We start from the raw sequence: 6483 nt of genomic DNA, 5'->3' as shown, positions 1-6483 counted from the left end.
AAAACCACAGTCACAGAAAACTAACCAAACTGATCACATGGACCACAGCCTTGTCTAACTCAATGAAACTATAAGCTACCAGGTAGGGCCATCCAAGACGGACAGGCCATGGTGGAGAGTTCTGACAAAACATGATCCACTGGAGAAGGCAATGGCAAACCACTTCAGTATTCTTGCCTTGAGAACCCCATCAACAGCATGAAAAGGCAAAAAGGTAGGACACTGAAAGATGAACTCCCCAGGTCGGTAGGAACCCAGGAAGCTACTGGAGAAGAATGGAAAAATAACACCAGAAAGAATGAAGAGATGGACCCAAAGTGTAAACACCCAATGGTGGATGTTACTGGTGATAGAAGCAAGGTCCAATGCTGTAAAGAGCAATATTGCATAGGAACCTGGAATGTTAGGTCCATGAATCAAGGCAAATTGGAAGTGGTCAAACAGGAGATGGCAAGATTGAACATCAACATTTTAAGAGTCAATGAACTAAAATGGACTGGAATGGGTGAATTTAACTCAGATGACCATTATATCTACTACTGTGGGCAAGAATCCCTTAGAAGAAATGGAGTAGCCATCATGGTCAACAAAAGAGTCTGAAATGCAGTAGTTGGATGCAGTCTCAAAAACGACAGAATGATCTCTGTTCGTTTCCAAGGCATGCCATTCAATATCACAGTAATCCAAATTCTATGCCCTGATCAGTAATGCTGAAGAAGCTCAAGTTGAATGGTTCTATGAAGACCTACAAGACCTGCTTATTTAACTTATATGCAGAGTACATCATGTGAAATGCTGGGCTGGATGAAGCACAGGCTGGAATCAAGATTGCCGGGATAAATATCAATAACCTCAGATATGCAGATGACACCACCCTTATGGCAGAAAGTGAAGAGGAACTAAAAAGCCTCTTGATGAAAGTGAAAGAGGAGAGTGAAAAAGTTGGCTTAAAATCCAACATTCAGAAAACGAAGATCATGGCATCCTGTCCCATCACTTCATGGCAAATAGATGGAGAAACAATGGAAACAGTGACAGACTTTATTTTCTTGAGCTCCAGAATCACTGCAGATAGTGACTGCAGCCATGAAATTAAAAGACGCTTGCTCTTTGGAAGAAAAGCTATGACCAACATAAGGCAGAGGAGCCTGGTGGGCTGCAGTCCATGGGGTCGCAAAGAGTCGGACACGACTGAGTGACTTCACTTTCACGCATTGGAGAAGGAAATGGCAACCCACTCCAGTGTTCTTGCCTGGAGAATCCCAGGGACGGAGTAGCCTGGTGGGCTGCTGTCTATGGGGTCACACAGAGTCGGACACGACTGAAGCGACTTAGCAGCAGCAGCAGTAGCAGCAACCTAATAGCATATTAAAAAGCAGAGACATTACTTTGCCAACAAGGTCTGTGTAGTCAAAGCTATGGTTTTTCCAGTAGTCATGTATGGATGTGAGAGTTGGACTGTAAAGAAAGCTGAGTGCCGAAGAACTGATGTTTTTGAACTGAGGTGTTGGAGAAGACTCTTGAGAGTCCCTTGGACTGCAAGGAGATCCAACCAGTCCATCCTAAAGGAAATCAGTCCTGAATATTCATTGGAAGGACAGATGCTGAAGCTGAAATTCCAATATTTTGGCCACCTGATGTGAAGAACTGACTCATTGGAAAAGACCCTGATGCTGGGAAAGATTGAAGGCAGGAGAAGAGGATGGCAAAGGATGAGATGGTAGGATAGCATCACAGACTCGATGGACATGAGTTTGAGCAAGCTCCAGAGATGGTGAAGGACAGGGAAGCCTGGCATGGTGCAGTCCATGGGGTCACCGAGCCGGAGTGAATGAACTGGACTGAACTGACCAGGGACTGAACCCCAGGCCTCCTGCATTGAGAGCATGGAGTCTTAGCCACTGGACCACCAGAGAAGTCCATGGTCCATTCTTGATAATCCTTCAGCTTCCACAGCCCAGGCTCTGTCAGATGAGCTGCTATGCTGAGTTATGGACTGAGTGGCCTTGCAAGCTGGAGTCGTTCCTGGAAACTGGAATAGATCAGAAATACCCCCCAAGAAGGTTATTTTCTCCAGTTGGATTCTGATAGAAATAAACCTCGCCTACTTTTACACAGTCAGTTTCTATTCCTAGTCTTAGGTCTAGTCTAGGCTTTAGAGTCAGCCCTGGTCCCACCACATATTAGTATGACTCAGCACACGTTGCTTAACCTCTTGGAGTCTCTGTGCGTAATTCCCTCATAGAGTTGTGAGAAGTCAATATAATGCAACTAAAGCACTTAGAACAGTGCCTAGCAAAGATTAAGAGCTTAATAAATATTAGGCATTGTAGTCATAATTGTTGTTCAGTCACTCAGTCATGTCTGACTCTTTGTGAAAAGGTTAAGAGCTTAATAAATATTAGGCATTGTAGTTACAGTTGTTGTTGTTCAGTCGTGTCTGACTCTTTGTGACCCCGTGGACTGCAACACACCAGGCTTCTCTGTCCTTCACTATCTCCCAGGGCTTGCTCAAATTTATGTCTGTTGAGTCGGTGATGCCATCCAACCATCTCATCCCGTTCTCCTCCTGCCCTCAATCTTTCTCAGCATCTGGGTCTTTTCCAATGAGTTGGCTGGTTGCATCAGGTGACCAAAGTATTGGAGCTTCAGCATCAGTCCTTTCAATGAATATTCAGGGTTTATTTCCTTTAGGATTGACTGGTTTGATCTCCTTGCTGTCCAAGAGATTCTCAAGAGTCTTCTCTAGCATCACAGTTTGAAAGCATCAGTTCTTCAGTGTGCAGTCTTTTTTATGGTCCAATTCTCATATCCATACATGACTGCTAAAAGAATCATAGCTTTCACCATACAGACCTTTGTTGGCAAAGGGATGTCTCTGCTTTTAAATATGCTGTGTAGGTTTGACATAGCTATTCTTCCAAGGAGCAAGCGTCTTTTAATTTCATGGCTGCAGTCACTGTGATAGTGATAGTAAGAATATATAAAATACACTTAAGATAGGGTTAATCTATTCATACTTTAGTATGAATGTGCCTGTCTTTCTGGAAATCCACACTAGTGTAGATTAAATGACACTACTTGCTAGCTTCTCTCCCCAGCCCAGGTCAGCCCCTCCAGCCCCGCTCTCCTTCCTCCCCTTACTCCTCTTTGTGGAGGAGGACAGTGCCATAGCCAAGCATGGCCAACAGGAGGAGTATTTGTGCCAAAGAAGGAGTTCCAACTCGCGCAGGGAAAAGTTGGCTTGAGTCTCCTGGCCACGCACACTCCCCTCTAGAGCTTGTCGCTGGGTAGTGTGCTATTTTGCGATGCCACCAGTGCCATCTCTCTCTCCCCACCTCCTCCAGGCATACATGGGGCTCTCTAGTGTTACATTTCCATTCTCTTCTTTCAGACAGCCTGTTGTAAAGGAACGAACCCTGGACGAGAGCCAGGAGACCTGCGACTCACCGAGCTTTGCCGCTGATTAGCTAACCGCTTGACTTTCTTTAGCACTGGTTTCCTCACCTGTGACATGGGGATACTAACACCTGCTGCTGCTACTAAGTCACTTCAGTCGTGTCCGACTCTGTGCGACCCCAGAGAAGACAGCCCACCAGGCTTCCCAGTCGCTGGGATTCTCCAGGCAAGAATACTGGAGTGGGTTGCCATTTTCTTCTCCAATGCATGAAAGTGAAAAGTGAAAGTGAAGTCACTCAGTCCTGTCCGACTCTTAGCGACCCCATGGACTGCAGCCTCCCAGGCTCCCCCATCAGTGGGATTTTCCAGGCGAGAGTACTGGAGTGGGGTGCCATTGCCTTCTCCGGTGAGCCTCACTAGGTTGTTATAAAAATTAAGTATCCCGACATATGTTGCCACTGTTTATTAACTATAACATGCCACAAAGTTTGCATCTTTGTCTCCTCTCATACTGTATCATGGCTCCCTTCCGCTGTCTTCGTGGTCTGTGCTCTTCACTCCCATCAATTCTGGTTGGAAAGTCGTGATCAGGAAGGGAATCCAGAGCACTGTTAATCTGCCTCTGCTAACAAAAAAAGAATGAGTTTCAACCATAGCAAGAGGGATTGGAATTGAAGTTATCTGGAGTGTTCAGAGAAAGGCTGGAGCCTCTTTTCAACGGGGGAGAAAGAGCTGAGAGGGTACTGTCTAGAGCAGCATGAAAGCAAGGGCACATAGAAACTAGTGACGGGATAGGGTGACTAGCTCCAAATCGGCCAGAGAGGAGGCTTAGCGTATGTTTGCTAAAAGGTTAAGGGAACCTGGGGCTTCCCTCATAGCTCAGCTGGTAAAGCATGTACCCGCAATGCGGGAGACCTGGGTTCGATTCCTGGGTCGGGAAGATCCCCTGGAGAAGGAAATGGCAACCCACTTCAGTATTCCTGCCTGGAAAATCCCATAAAGAGAGGAGCCTGGCTGGCCCTAGGCCATAGGGTCGCAAGAGTCAGGCAATCTGTAAATGAAACAATCACTATATCAGGAATTCCCTGGTGGGTCAGTGATTAGGGCGCCATGATTCTACTGCTGGGGGCCCGGTTTCGATCTTTGTTCAGGGAACTAAAATTCCACAAGCCATGCGGGGCAGTTAATTTTTGCTGCTGCTGCTGCCGTCACTTCAGTCGTGTCCAACTCTGTGCAACCCCATAAACGGCAGCCCACCAGGCTCCCCCATCCCTGGGATTCTCCAGGCAAGAACACTGGAGTGGGTTGCCATTTCCTTCTCCAATGCATGAAAGTGAAAAGTGAAAGTGAAGTCGCTCAGTGGTGTCCAACTCTCAGCGACCCCATGCACTGACTGCAGCCGACCACGCTCCTCCGACCATGGGATTAAACATGTATAGAAGAGTGAATGAGTGAATGAATGAACGTGGTCCCTCCCTGGGGTGAGGTATTTGAAGCTCTAGGACACTAGGTGGCAGCACAAGGCAAGAAACCGAGAGATGAGGAGGGGCACCTCGTTTGTGCCCCTGACTTTAAGCCCCTTTTCCCTTTCCCTACCAAGATATTTCAGATGACACTTTCTAATGGTAAAGACACTTGAAGCAGGCAGGGAAGAAAAAAAAATTTAAGGGGAATAAAATACATATTTCCTAGGGGTGTTTCCAATAGCCCTAGGCTGGAGTTTTCCAGCTTTTAAAAGGGCATAAAAAAGGAGAAAATTCAGAACACTGCATGAAAAATCTGGATTAGGATAAGGAGGCATTCAGACAGGACTCCCAATCTAGACTGATTGGGGAAGGAATGTGTCAGGAATCTTTTTTTTTTTTTAATCAAATAATAGTACACTGAGGAAGTTAGTGCCTTATCCATTCCTGCCTAATGACACCTCAGACATCTCTCCTTCAATTTCTCCAAAGATGCAGAGCCCATCGCATTTCTCTGTGCTACGCTGTGCTTAGTCGCTCCTTCGTGTCTGACTCTTTGCGACCCCATGGACTGTAGTCTGCCAGGCTCCTCTATCCATGGGGATTCTCCAGGCAAGACTACTGGAGCGAACTGCAGAACCCAGAGCATTTCTCAGCAAAGCAGAAATCAGGAATGTTAGTTGACTTTCTGTTTTATCCTCCCATTAAGAATTTGCTGCAGGGAAGAAGGCTCTGCTAAAAGTGAGGGGGCCATTGGTTAAACCGCCATCTCAAAAGCTACTGTGGTACAAAGCAGGAACCTTCGCCACCATGAGAGTATTCTGTATCGTCAACATCATCCCGGTGCATGCAAAGATGCTGCCTTCTCCTTACTTCACTCTTCTTGGTTTTGTAACTCGGAGACAAAATTCCCCTTTCTAATCATTTCTTTTCCTCTTATTGCTCTGTTCAGCCTCCTATTTTAGCGGCCATCCATGGGTGTGCAGCCCAGGGATGCCCCTCCAGACTTCCTTTAGCACAGTAGAACAAAGGCCCCATCTTGCCCTGTTTTCTCTGTCTATGGGCTGTGACTCCTGGACTCTTCCTATTTCCTCCAGACCTCACTTCTTCCCATGCTTTTCCTTTGAACTGTAGCACTTACTGTCTTTATAATAGCGCATACAAAGCATTTGAAACAGAGCACTTATTTATTCATTCACTGAACAAATATTTATCAGATGCCTATTATATACTCTTCTGGGCACTAGATAGAGAAATGAGTCAAATGGCCATGATTCCTGCCTTCGTGGAACTTTCAAGGAAGCTTATAGTTTTCAATTTAAGCTGACACAACGACTGCTTTTTGTTAGAATCCTGGCATTGGAAAGAATATTTGAAACAGCTAGTTCAATCTCTTACTCAGACCAGAAATTCTTTCTTCTCTGTCTTTGCTGGGTGGCTATTCTTGACCAAAAATTCTCTGTGTTTGGTCTTTTCTGCCCCTTTCTTCTTCGTCGTCCCAATCTTAATCTGTTTCCCTATTTCCATTCACCATGTCTTCTTCTCCACTGTTAATCTGCCCCTCTTCTACATGAAAGTGAAAGAAAGAAAGTGAAGTCGTTCAGTCTTTGAGACCCGGTGA

This window comes from Ovis aries, chromosome 1, assembly GCF_016772045.2.
Source record: "Ovis aries strain OAR_USU_Benz2616 breed Rambouillet chromosome 1, ARS-UI_Ramb_v3.0, whole genome shotgun sequence".
Lineage (NCBI taxonomy): Eukaryota > Metazoa > Chordata > Mammalia > Artiodactyla > Bovidae > Ovis > Ovis aries.
This window is presented reverse-complemented; position numbering follows the sequence as displayed.